Source organism: Tachyglossus aculeatus, chromosome 1, assembly GCF_015852505.1.
Source record: "Tachyglossus aculeatus isolate mTacAcu1 chromosome 1, mTacAcu1.pri, whole genome shotgun sequence".
Taxonomy (NCBI): Eukaryota; Metazoa; Chordata; class Mammalia; order Monotremata; family Tachyglossidae; genus Tachyglossus; species Tachyglossus aculeatus.
The window spans coordinates 128211051-128223155 of record NC_052066.1 but is presented as its reverse complement, the minus strand read 5'-3'; positions in this window follow the sequence as shown (position 1 = coordinate 128223155).

Sequence of the window (12105 nt, the reverse complement as noted above, 5' to 3'; positions counted from 1 at the left end):
AGCTGGACTGGTATTGTCTTTCTCAATCAAAGAGGATTATTTTTGTAACCTTATACCACCTGGGGGTAAGGAGGAAAGTTAAAACATTTGGCCATAATATTTTTATTTGCTAGTTCAAAATAGACATTACAAAACGTTGCCTAGAACAGTGATGAGACAATGAAATACTCCGAGATTGTTGAATTACCTTCTCCAAAGACTAAACGTTGCTTTGTCTAAGCAGCACTGATTATCAATTGATAGAAAGAAAAATATCTGAAGGGATTGGAAACAGATCCAAATGAGTAAGCTCGTTGTGGGCAGGGAATGTGTTTGTTCGTTGTTGTACAGTACTCTCCCAAGTGTTTAGTACAGTTCACTGCACGCAGAAAATGCCCAATAAATATGATTGAATGAATAAGTGAAGTGAAAGAATTGAAGATTTTAGCATTGGAGACAGAAATGTCTGATAACCTTCGATCTACCCCAGAACTTAGAAAAGTTCTTGACATGTAGGAAGTGCTTAACAAATACCATTAAAACATGTCTGAGAAGAGATAAGATAATTCTATCATGTATTATTTACATTTTTATGGCAGGTGCCAGACCAATTGCTCTTCATGTTTAGAGGGAACAGAACAAATGGAAATGTGTTTATATTTAAAATAAAATAAATTTTAGGATATCAGAACACTGGACTATACAAAGAAGGATTATGGAATCTCAATTTTAGAAAACGTTTAAGAAGTAGACATTTCTTGATTCTGAATGGCTTTGTGATTAACTTCCCTAGAGACAGAACTAGAACACATGAACTTCAGAAATTTCTTATTAGGGTATAGAAGTACTTTAAAAATGGATGATCAGATTGGGCAAAGGTGACATGGTTTCATAAAGTGAAAATCATGCCTCATAATTGCTAGATAGCAATGCTCTTCACATGCCTGGCAGAAGGACTGACATCCTTGCCATCCCACCCCAGGAATCACACTGTGAAGAGTCTTGCAACCCCCCAGTGGGAAGGGCAGAGCAAAGGGCAAACAGGAAGTTGGAACTTGCTTATGGCTGTGGTGGCTATTACTGCCTGCTATCCTGAAATGCATCAGCAGAAAAGCTTCATGTGATAATGTATTTCTCTCAGTTTAAGCACTATGATAATGATAGTATTTGTTAAGCACTTACTATGTGCCAAGCACCGTTCTAAATGTGGGGGTAGATACAAGGTAATCAGGTTGTCCCAGGTGGGGCTCACAGTCTTAATCTCCATTTTACAGATGAGGCAACTGAGGCACAGAGAAGTGAAGTCATATGGCTGATAAGTGGGGGATCCAGGATTAGAACCCACGACCTCTGACTTCCCAAGCCCGTGCTCTTTCCACTAAGCCACTTCTTCTCATAAAGGGTAAAGAAGACAGGAAAGGGGATGATCTTCTGTCCTCACTTCTCTTCATGCGGGTCTGGGGCTCTCTCCCTTCCTGATTTACCCAGGTTTAGCTTGGACTCTCATGAGCTTGTTGGCTGGAGCAGCATCTCCCACTTGGCTACTGAGTGCTGTCCTGGGGAATAGGCCGGGCTGCAGAAAGGGGTTGGAGCTATGATTAGGGAGGGAAAGTATTTTGGGAGGAACACGTGCTCTATGAAACTCCATTTAAGGGTGTTGTGGGGGATCTGGAGCAGGAATACGGGATTCTCAAGGCAGTGGCAGCTCACTGGTTGAAAGCCTAATCCCTTGAATACTCCGAAGTATTTGGAGGTCTCTTAGAGTCTTATGTGATTATCAAGCCTTGGACTGGTGATCTCATTACCTTAGGAGTGGTTCAGTTATTTAATAATTCCAATTAGGGTTTCTCCCTTTAATCTTTGGAAAACAGTTCAAATCTGGTGATCCTACTTTGAAATAGTCCATTTGACTATTGATTGAATGAGATGTACAGGAAATCAGATACTCCAGTGTACACATGTACCTGCTTACAGCCCTGATTTTCTTCTGCTTATAGATGATTTCCTTCACCCTGCCTTCTTCAACAGGAAAATTTCTGTTACTCTCTAGAATATTCCATCTCTTAAAATAATACTCTTCCTGGCACTTAACTGATCTTTAGTCCACCATCTTGTTAGGCATGCCATTTGGGGAATCACAAGGGAGGGTAAAATGCAGCAGCAGTAATTGCTTCTAGCTTTGCTTCTGTCAAGGAATGACTACAGCCAGCACCCTTTCCAGAGTGCAAAGGACAAATATCAAGAAGCCTGATTTGATGGCACTTTGAAAAGCTTCCTGCCCATTTATTCATATTGACCTTGTGTACAAATTATTTCCAAATACATTCCTAATGTGGTAAAATAGTAAATTGGAAAGGTAAACAAAGATAAATTTTAAAATGAATAGCAATTTAGATCTCAAAATTGCATCCTAATTATTTCCAGGTATTGTACTGTTACTTGCAGTATTAGATCAGAACACGATAATATAACAAAATGAAAAATTGACAATTAATTCACAGGGAAATTTATTTTTAAAAGTATATTAAATAGCAGGGTCAAGGATTCAAAACCTTAAGTACATAAGGGAAATAAAAAAGTAATTGCTTTTTTAGAAAATAGTGCTGGAAAGTGAGGACATTTTAAGATCGGTAGATTTCCATGACCATATTGTTTCATATCTCTATGTATTTTTACAGATACCTAGAGATAATCAATTTGCTAATTTTAATCAGTCCCTATCAATTCTATTCAAATATATGCATTTTTTTCTTTTTTTCTTTTATTTTAATCCTTTAACCAAAAACTACAATGAAAGGCTAGGTAGGATGCCAAGTGTATACAGACTGGAAGTCTGTAGTAAATGCAGATCTATTAAAGAATATATTCTTAAAAATGGTTGCTGAACATAAATAATGGGTCTGGAGTGTCAGTGACATTTTCTTGAGGTAGTTTACAAAAGAAGGGAAAGATGGTTGGCCACTTGTGTGGACAATAGTTGTTAATTTCAGTCTACATCCTCTGATAAATTGTTTTTTCCCCCAAATCTATCAGTCTAGAGTTTTATGAACTGGATCTTAATGTTATATGGTCAGTTGACCAGCATTCTCATTGAAAAATTCTGATTGCCTTCTGTTTTTCTTCTCAAATTTATCCCATGAAAAAGTCCCTGGATTTAGATGTTCTTGGTATTCACTGCAGGGACCGTGTGCTTGGTTAGACTTGAGACCCTCAACATGTTATTTTTAATGTGGAAGTTAGGTTCTAGTTCTTGAAGACATTAAATAATCCTGATAAATTTGAAGTTAAGAAAATCTATCTGAGATAATTTTGCTTAGCTCAGGATCAGAGAGTTAAATTTGGTTGCTTGATTTTCAGAAACGTCAGCAATTCATTTTGTTCTCTTCCCTCTAGGTGTCTGTCTGTCCCACCTATATTATGAGCCTTCAAGTGGGACATGAACTAGATCTGAACTAATCATCTTACATTAGCCCTAGTGCTAGGCACTTCTTGTTAGAATAGTGGTATCCTCACATGTCATGCAGGAGACTGGAGTTTGGTACATGAGCCCACTGTTGGGTAGGGACTGTCTCTATATGTTGCCAACTTGTACTTCCCAAGCGCTTAGTACAGTGCTCTGCACACAGTAAGCACTCAATAAATACGATTGATGATTTTCTTCCTAAAGGGGATTCTTGGAACAACTTGCTTTACTTGCACAAACTGGGATTTGGGGCAAAGAGATGTATTTTTCTGCTGGCTTCCTGGTGGCTTAGGATTCCATCTGACTGACAGATCCTTTCAGAAGTGGTAGTGATTCAGCATCTCTCCCTCTCTCTGCTGCCAGACTGCCTGGGCTTTAAAAACTGCCATTGGTGACACCTCTGGGTGTCAGAAAGCAGAGAAAAACCCAAATGCCTATTGGATATATGTCTGTCAGGAAGCAAGGTGTTAGCTATTGATCTAAAGCTCCTTAGACATTAACCTTGTCTAATAAGGCAAGCCTTGCTCTAATCCTTGTCACATTCAGACATTCAGGTCAGCAATACAGCGGAGGAAGGCATTCAAAATATGCTTTGCCATGCATAGAATTGGTTAAATTCACGCTAAATGGTTTAATGGTTAAAGCATTTTCCCGAATCCTTAATTTAAATCACAGACGCTTAGCTCCCATAAGTTTTCTTGCACACAGTGATTTAATGAGTGAATATTTATGAGTTCTTTGGATCTCTTCCTTTCTCTCTCTTTCCTTGTAGCTTTGAAATACAGAGGGATAACATTGTTGCAGGATAGAAGTCACCTTAGTGAAGGAGTAATGTGAAATCCATCTCTGCTCCTATCTTAACTTTTGACTAAACTAACACTTTTTGGAAACAGAGCCATGGAAATCCCATTTCAATGGTGCCCTTGAACAAGATCCCATCCTCTAGACTGGTGACTACGCATTCATCATCCTTTCATAGTTAGCCACACATCAACCCACTCCTCCCCATACTTTTGGAATATCATAAAGGTGGTATCTATTAAGAAGTTATTATGTGCCAAGCACTGTTAAGTGCTGGGATAGATACAAGATAATCAGATTGGACACAGGCCCTATCTAACATGAGGTTCACAAATCTGCACAACAGCTTTCCCTAATTGGAATAATCCAGGAATAAAGGAGGCTAACTAGAATGTTTCACCTTCACTTGTTAGAAAAATGGCCCAGCTAGGCCTCTCCAATGTCCAGAGAGATTTCTGCCATGAAAATGATAGTGATATTTGTTAAGCATTTCCTCTGTGTCCAACACTGTACTAAGCACTGGGATAAATGCAAAATAATCAGATTAGACAAAGTCCCTCTTCCATGGGAATAGTAATAATAATAATAGTGTTTGTTAAGCGCTTACTATGTACAAAGCATTGTTCTAAGTGCTGGGGTAGATATAAGGTAATCAGGTTGGACACAATCCTTGTCCCACATGGGGCTCACAGTCTTAATCCCCATTTTATGGATGAGGTAACTGAGGCACAGAGAAGTTAAGTGACTTGTCCAAGGTCACACAGCAGACAAGTGGTGGAGCTGGGATTAGGATCCAGGTCCTTTTGACTCCCAAGCCTGTGCTCTATCCACTAGACCATGCTTCTTCTCAAGGTGATCTGGAAATTAGTTGAAAAGACTAGTCCAAGGTCACATAGCAGGCAAGTGGTAGAAATGGGTTTAGATTCCAGCACTCTTGACTTCCACACCTATGGTTTTTGCACTTGGCTATTCTGTTTCCTGTTCCTGAAAGGTCCCATGAAATTGGCTGGACACCAGTAAACACAGCAGGTGAGCTGAATACTAGAAGACGGATAGCCAGGACCATAAATATTGATTCCATATAGAAATATGTGTACCTCTACCATGACATGACATGTTCTGACATGTATTTTTCAGATGCCTTGTGAATCCCAGGCAGACCTAGCCCCTTCCCTTCCCCTGTCTTCCTGCTTGGGAGTTTAGATTTCAATGCAGTAGGTATACACAATCCCTTCCCAGAAAAGATTACATACTAGAGGTAGAGACAGACATTAACATAAATTACAGATGGATATGTACAAAAGTTTGCATATAAAAAAAACTTTGTTATCCAGAATGTTTAGAGAATGTGTTAAGGCTAAACAAAAAAAAAAAAAACCCGTAATCTAAGAGTCAGAACTGACCAGCCAGGGGCCGTAAATTATTTTATAATCTTAAATGAAGTCAATCTGAAATCCCCAAGGACCTTTGAGGAGCCAGTAGAGAACCCTGGTCACTTACCTTTAAAGGATCTGTTTGCTAATCAAATTAGGAGGTAGCCTCTTGTTAAAACTTAAGGAGTGAGAGGGCTGCTTGCTAATTCCTGGCTTGTGGAGAGTTAATCTGGAAGCTACTGAGGACTGCAGTGAGTGGGAAGCACATTTTTAACCTAGCCATACTTGGCCAGTACATAGCTCTCAAATATGTACCATGTGCCATGTAGCTTTAATATAGGATTTTTCAGCAGAAACTTTGTATATATTTGGTAAAAACGACCTTGTGCAGACAAGGAGATTATTTGTGAAGTATACTGTTGCTATATTTCTAGCAAGCTGATTGACACTATATTAACTATAAATCTCCAGCTTCGACATCTGTCCTCCTCTGCAAAACTCACATTTGCAAAAACTCACATTGCAAAAGTTGCTTCCAGGAAATCTCTACTTAGATGTCCCAGTGATGTTTCAAACTAAATAGGTACAAAACAGAACTCCTCATTTTCCCACCCAAACCTTCTCCTTCCCCCACCTCTCCCACTGCTCCTGACAACCAGACCATCCTCTCTGTCTCACAAACTCACAACCCTGGCATTGTCCTTGACTCATTTCCCTTTGTCACTGCATATCCAGTCAGTCACTAAATCCTATCAGACTTACCTTTAAACATCTCTGATATCTGCCTTTACCTCTCCAACCAAACTGCTACCATGGTGATTTTGTCATTTGTCATATCTCACTTTGACTCCTGCATCAGTCTCCTTACTGACTTTTCTGTATGAAATCTTTCTTCTTTCATGTTCATGCTTTATTCTGCTGCTGCCGATAGCATATTTCTAAAATATAATTCTGCATATATCTCTTCACTCCTCAAAAACTTCCAATCATTGTCCATCTATTGTTTCCCCCTTCTAGACTGTGAGCCCACTGTTGGGTAGGGACTGTCTCTATATGTTGCCAACTTGTACTTCCCAAGTGCTTAGTACAGTGTTCTGCACACAGTAAGAGCTCAATAAATATGATTGATTGATCTATTTCTGCATCAAATAAAAACTCCTCATCATTGGCTTAAAATAATTCAACCAGCTCTCTCGCACTATAACGCAGTCCACACACTTGACTCCTCTAACACCAACCTACTCACTTGTGCCACATTCTTGTCTCTTTTGATGTTAACCCTATATTCACACACCTTCCCTCCTGCCTGAAATTCCTTCCCCCTTCATATATTACAGACCTCAACTCTATCATTAAAGCCCTGCAAATCTTATCTTCTCCAGGAAGTTTTTCCTGATTAACATCTCATTATCCCTAGACATTTTCCCTTCTGTGTTGCCTATTCTCTTGCTCCTTAGCACTTTGACACTCATTCCACCCCTACCCACAGAGCACTTTTATACATATCCTTACACTTTGCTGCTCCCCTTATTTGCAATTTACTTCACTGTCTGTCTCCCCAAATACTTGTGGTCAGGGTTCATGTCTACCAACTGCACTGCACTCTCGTGAGTCTTTAGTATAATGCTCTGCAGACGGTACATGCTCCATAAATACCACTGATTGACAGTTTTACTGAATCCTGTTGGTTTCTTTTTCTCCCCTTTAAGCTGTCAAAACCTTTTCTTTTATCTCTTATGTACTTTTGCAGTCAATTAGTTGGCATTTTACCAGAGCTTTGGAAGCCTAAAATAAAGAAAAGGATGAACCTGAAGGATACGGTAAAAATAAACATTTTTGTAGGGAAGGAGACAATATGTAGCATGCAGGGAAGGCATAAAATAGGCCTTGAAAAATATTAAATATCCAGGGTAAAATACATTTACCCCAAGGAAAACAACCCCCCTCCAAAAAAATAAAAATAGTAATTGCTTCTCTATATGGGAAGAAGGTAGACAGGACTAAATGCCATATGTCTCAGACAGTGAATCAGCTTCCCTCAGTAATTTGGGATACTGAATGCCCGAAGATTAGACTTCTAATTCTAGAACCTTGAGGAGGATGTGATATCTGTAATTAAGAACTTTTCTTTACCTGGGATAGTGAAGGTCTGTGGCCCTGACTGCCAAGATCCATTCTAGAGAAGCAGCGTGGCTAAGTGGAAAGAGCACGGGCTTTGGAGTCAGAGGTCATAGGCTCAAATCCCAGCTCCACCAATTGTCAGCTGTTTGACTTTGGGCAAGTTACTTTCATTCATTCATTCAATCATATTTATTGAGTGCTTACTGTGTGCAGAGCACTGTACTAAGCACTTGGGAAGTACAAGTTGGCAACATATAGAGACGGTCCCTACCCAACAGTGGGCTCACAGTCTAGAAGGGGGAGACAGAGAACAAAACAAAACATATTAACAAAATAAAATAAATATGATAAATTTGTACAAGTAAACTAAATAAATAAATACAGTAATAAATACGTACAAACACATAGACATGTATACAGGTGCTGTGGGGAAGGGAAGGAGGTAAGGCGGGGGGATGGAGAGGGGGGTGAGGGGGAGAGGAAGGAGGGGGCTCAGTCTGGGAAGGCCTCCTGGAGGAGGTGAGCTTTCAGTAGGACCTTGAAGGGAGGAAAATAGCTAGCTTGGCAGATGTGGGGAGGGAGGACATTCTAGGCCCGGGGGATGACGTGGGCCGGGGGTCAATGGCGGGACAGGTGAGAACGAGGCACGGTGAGATTAGCGGCAGAGGAGCAGAGGGTGCGGGCTGGGCTGTAGAAGGAGAGAAGGGAGGTGAGGTAGGAGGGGGCGAGGTGATGGAGAGCCTTGAAGCCCAGGGTGAGGAGTTTCTGCCTGATGCGTAGGTTGATTGGTAGCCACTGGAGATTTTTGAGGAGGGGAGTAACATGCCCAGACTGTTTCTGGACAAAGACAATCCGGGCAGCGGAGTGAAGTATGGATTGAAGTGGGGAGAGACAGGTGGTTGGGAGATCGGAGAGGAGGCTGGTACAGTAATCCAGATGGCATAGGATGAGAGCTTGAATGAGCAGGGTAGCAGTTTGTATGGAGAGGAAAGGGCAGATCTTGGCAATGTTGTGGAGCTGAGACTGGCAGGTTTTGGTGACGGCTTGGATGTGAGGGGTGAACGAGAGAGCGGAGTCGAGGATGACACCAAGTTTGCGGGTTTGTGAGACAGGAAGGATGGTAGTGCCGTCAACAGTGACTTAAGTGCCGTCACTTAATTTCACTGTGCCTCAGTTACCTCATCTGTAAAATGGGGATTGACTGTGAGCCTCCCGTGGGACAACCTGATTACCTTGTAACTTCCCCAGCACTTAGAACAGTGCTTTGCACATAGTAAGCACTAAGTAAGTGCTATTATTATTATTATTTTACTTGTCTTGTGACTGTCTTTGGCTTTTTTTTTTACTCTGTTGCTTGTGCTGGTGCAACCCACTGTTACTGTTTTCTCTTTACCTATCCCCACCTAGATTATGATTAGTTCATACAGGGAAAGTGTCTGACCTGTTATTTCTAGCTCTACTCCTCTGCTTACAAAATGCCATAGTTAACTAGGAACATTCATTCATTCATTCAATCGTATTTATTGAGAGCTTACTGTGTGCAGAGCACTGTACTAAGCGCTTGGGAAGTACAAGCTGGCAACATATAGAGACGGTCCCTACCCAACAGTGGGCTCATGGTCTAGAAGGGGGAGACAGACAACAAAACAAAACATATTAACAAAAGAAAATAAATAGAATAGTAAATATGTACAAGTAAAATAGAGTAATAAATATGTACAAACATATATACAGGTGCTGTGGGGAGGGGAAGGAGGTAGGGCAGGGGGGATGGGGAGGGGGAGGAGGGAGAGAGGAAGGAGGGGGCTCAGTCTGGGAAGGCCTCCTGGAGGAGGTGAGCTCTCAGTAGGGCTTTGAAGGGAGGAAGAGAGCTAGCTTGGAGGATGTGTGGAGGGAGGGCATTCCAGGCAAGGGGGAGGACGTGAGCCGGGTGGTCGATGGAGGGACAGGTGAGAACGAGGCCCAGTAAGGAGGTTAGCGGCAGAGGAGCGGAGGGTGCAGGCGGGGCTGTATCAGGAAAGAAGGGAGGTGAGGTAGGAGAGGGTGAGGTGATGGAGAGCCTTGAAGTGAGGAGTTTTTGCCTGATGCGTAGGTTGACTGGTAGCCACTGGAGATTTTTGAGGTGGGGAGTAACATGCCCAGAGTGTTTCTGCACAAAGATGATCCGGGCAGCAGCGTGAAGTAGGGGAGAGACAGGAGGATGGGAGATCAGAGAGGAGGCTGATGCACTAATCCATGGATGTTCTAGTTAACATAGTTAACTAGGAACGTAGATTGCACATTCTTAAGAGACAGGAGATTACCACTCTTTTCTAATACAAAAAAGACTAATTGTTGTTTGTCTGCAATGTGTGAGCTTAATACCTTTTAATGATGATGGAATTTTCCACTGAGAGGACAGATAGGTTTCAGTACTGAGACTTCAGGGTCAAGGACCTGCACAAAAAATTGGACTAAGAAGCTAACAATTTTCAGGTCCTGCAGGTCATAAATTTCAAAAGTGAATATTGTCTGCAGGCAAGGTTGCAAAGTGCAACTAAAGGTGGTTTTTTGTTTGTTTGTTTTTACATGTAGGACCCATCAGCATAGTGCTGGTGCTGTGCTCTCCTGCTCTGCAGTTCTCTCCTTTTCTGTAGTCTCTCATTTCCTTCTGGTATCGGAACACCTCTACCTGGATGACTCCCCTACACCTCAAACCTAACATGGCCAAAATGGGACTAATCATTTTCCCACCCAAACCCTGCCCTCCCCATGACTTTCCCATCACTGTAGACAATACCATTATTCTCCCTATGGCACAAACCTATAGCCTTGGTATTGTCCTAGACTCATCTCTTTCATTCAACCCACATATTCAGTGCCCCCAAATCCTGTCGGCTCTACCTTCACAATATCGAAAACATGCCCTTTCCTCTTCATCCAAACTGCTACCACATTAATCCAAACCCTTATTCATTCATTCAGTCAGTCATATTTATTGAGTCCTTACTGTGTGCAGAGCACTGTACTAAGCACTTGGGAAGTACAAGTTGGCAACATATAGAGATGGTCCCTACCCAACAGCGGGGTCACAGTCTCCTATCTCTCCTCTGCCACCTATCTCTTCCCGCTCCTGTTCATACTTTGCTCTGCTGCCCAGACCATTTTTTCTAAAAAAAAGTTCACTCCATGTCTCCCCAGTCCTCAAGAACCTCCAGTGGTTGCATATCCATGTCTGCATCAGCTGGAAACTCTTACCATTGGATTGAAATAACTCAATCAATTTGTCCCTTACATTACCTGACATCTCCTACTACAGCCAAGACCACACACTTCAGTCTAGCACGAAGTTATTCACTGTCACCTGATCTCACCTATCCTCCCACCAACCCCTTTCCCACATCCTCCCTCCTGCTCCATATACTCCTATCACAGCTCTCCCAACCTTCAAAGCTTTAATAAGCTCACATCTTCTCCAAAGGGTTTCCCAGATTAAGCCCTCATTTCCCTGGATTCCTCTCCCTTCTGAATCATCTACATACTGGATCTGTGCCCTATAGGCATTTGGTATTCACCCCATCAGCAGCCCCAAAGCACTTATGTACATATCTATAAATTATAATTTATAAATTATTATTCACATTAATGTTTGTCACCCCATCTGGACTCTAATCTCACTGTGGGAAAATAACACGTCTACCAACTCTGTTGTATCGTACTAACCCAAGTGCTTAGTACAGTGCTCAACACACAGTAAGTACTCCATAAATACCACTGATGGATAGATGGTTTGATTGTGGCATCCTGACCTGTAAGGCTGATGCCTTGGTAGCTGCTGAGGTCCTGGAACTCCATATCCAAAATTTCCTAGTAGTCCCAACTGACAGAGATGAGCTGAGAACCCGGGTCCCCTGATTCCCAGATCAGTGATCTTTCCAATGGAGGGACAGCAGAGCTCATCTTCTAAATGTTCTTTGACCACAGAAAACTAAATGTTAACTGAGGAAGTATGACCTTGGTAGAAAAGGGGGGTGGGTTCAAAAGAAGAGGCTAGTTCTGCATGACCCCAATAGGACTATAGTACAAAAGGCAGAATACTGGGCTTATTTAAGGATGTAAGATAGAGGACCAGGCAAATTTGCAAAGATGAATTAAAAGTGAATAGCCAGGCTTGCAAAATAGGCAAAAGGTCAACTGATGTGAAAAAAAGGAGACCCACACCTGAAGAAAGCAAGTTACTGAGTCGGGAACCCAGACATGAGGGTGCAACATTACCTTCTAGTTGAAACTGATTGAGATGAGGAAAAGGGGGTCCATAGGAGGACAAAGAGCAATGAGGAGAGCCTACCCAACCACCTTTGAAGCTACTTGCCTTTCCATATGCTATTT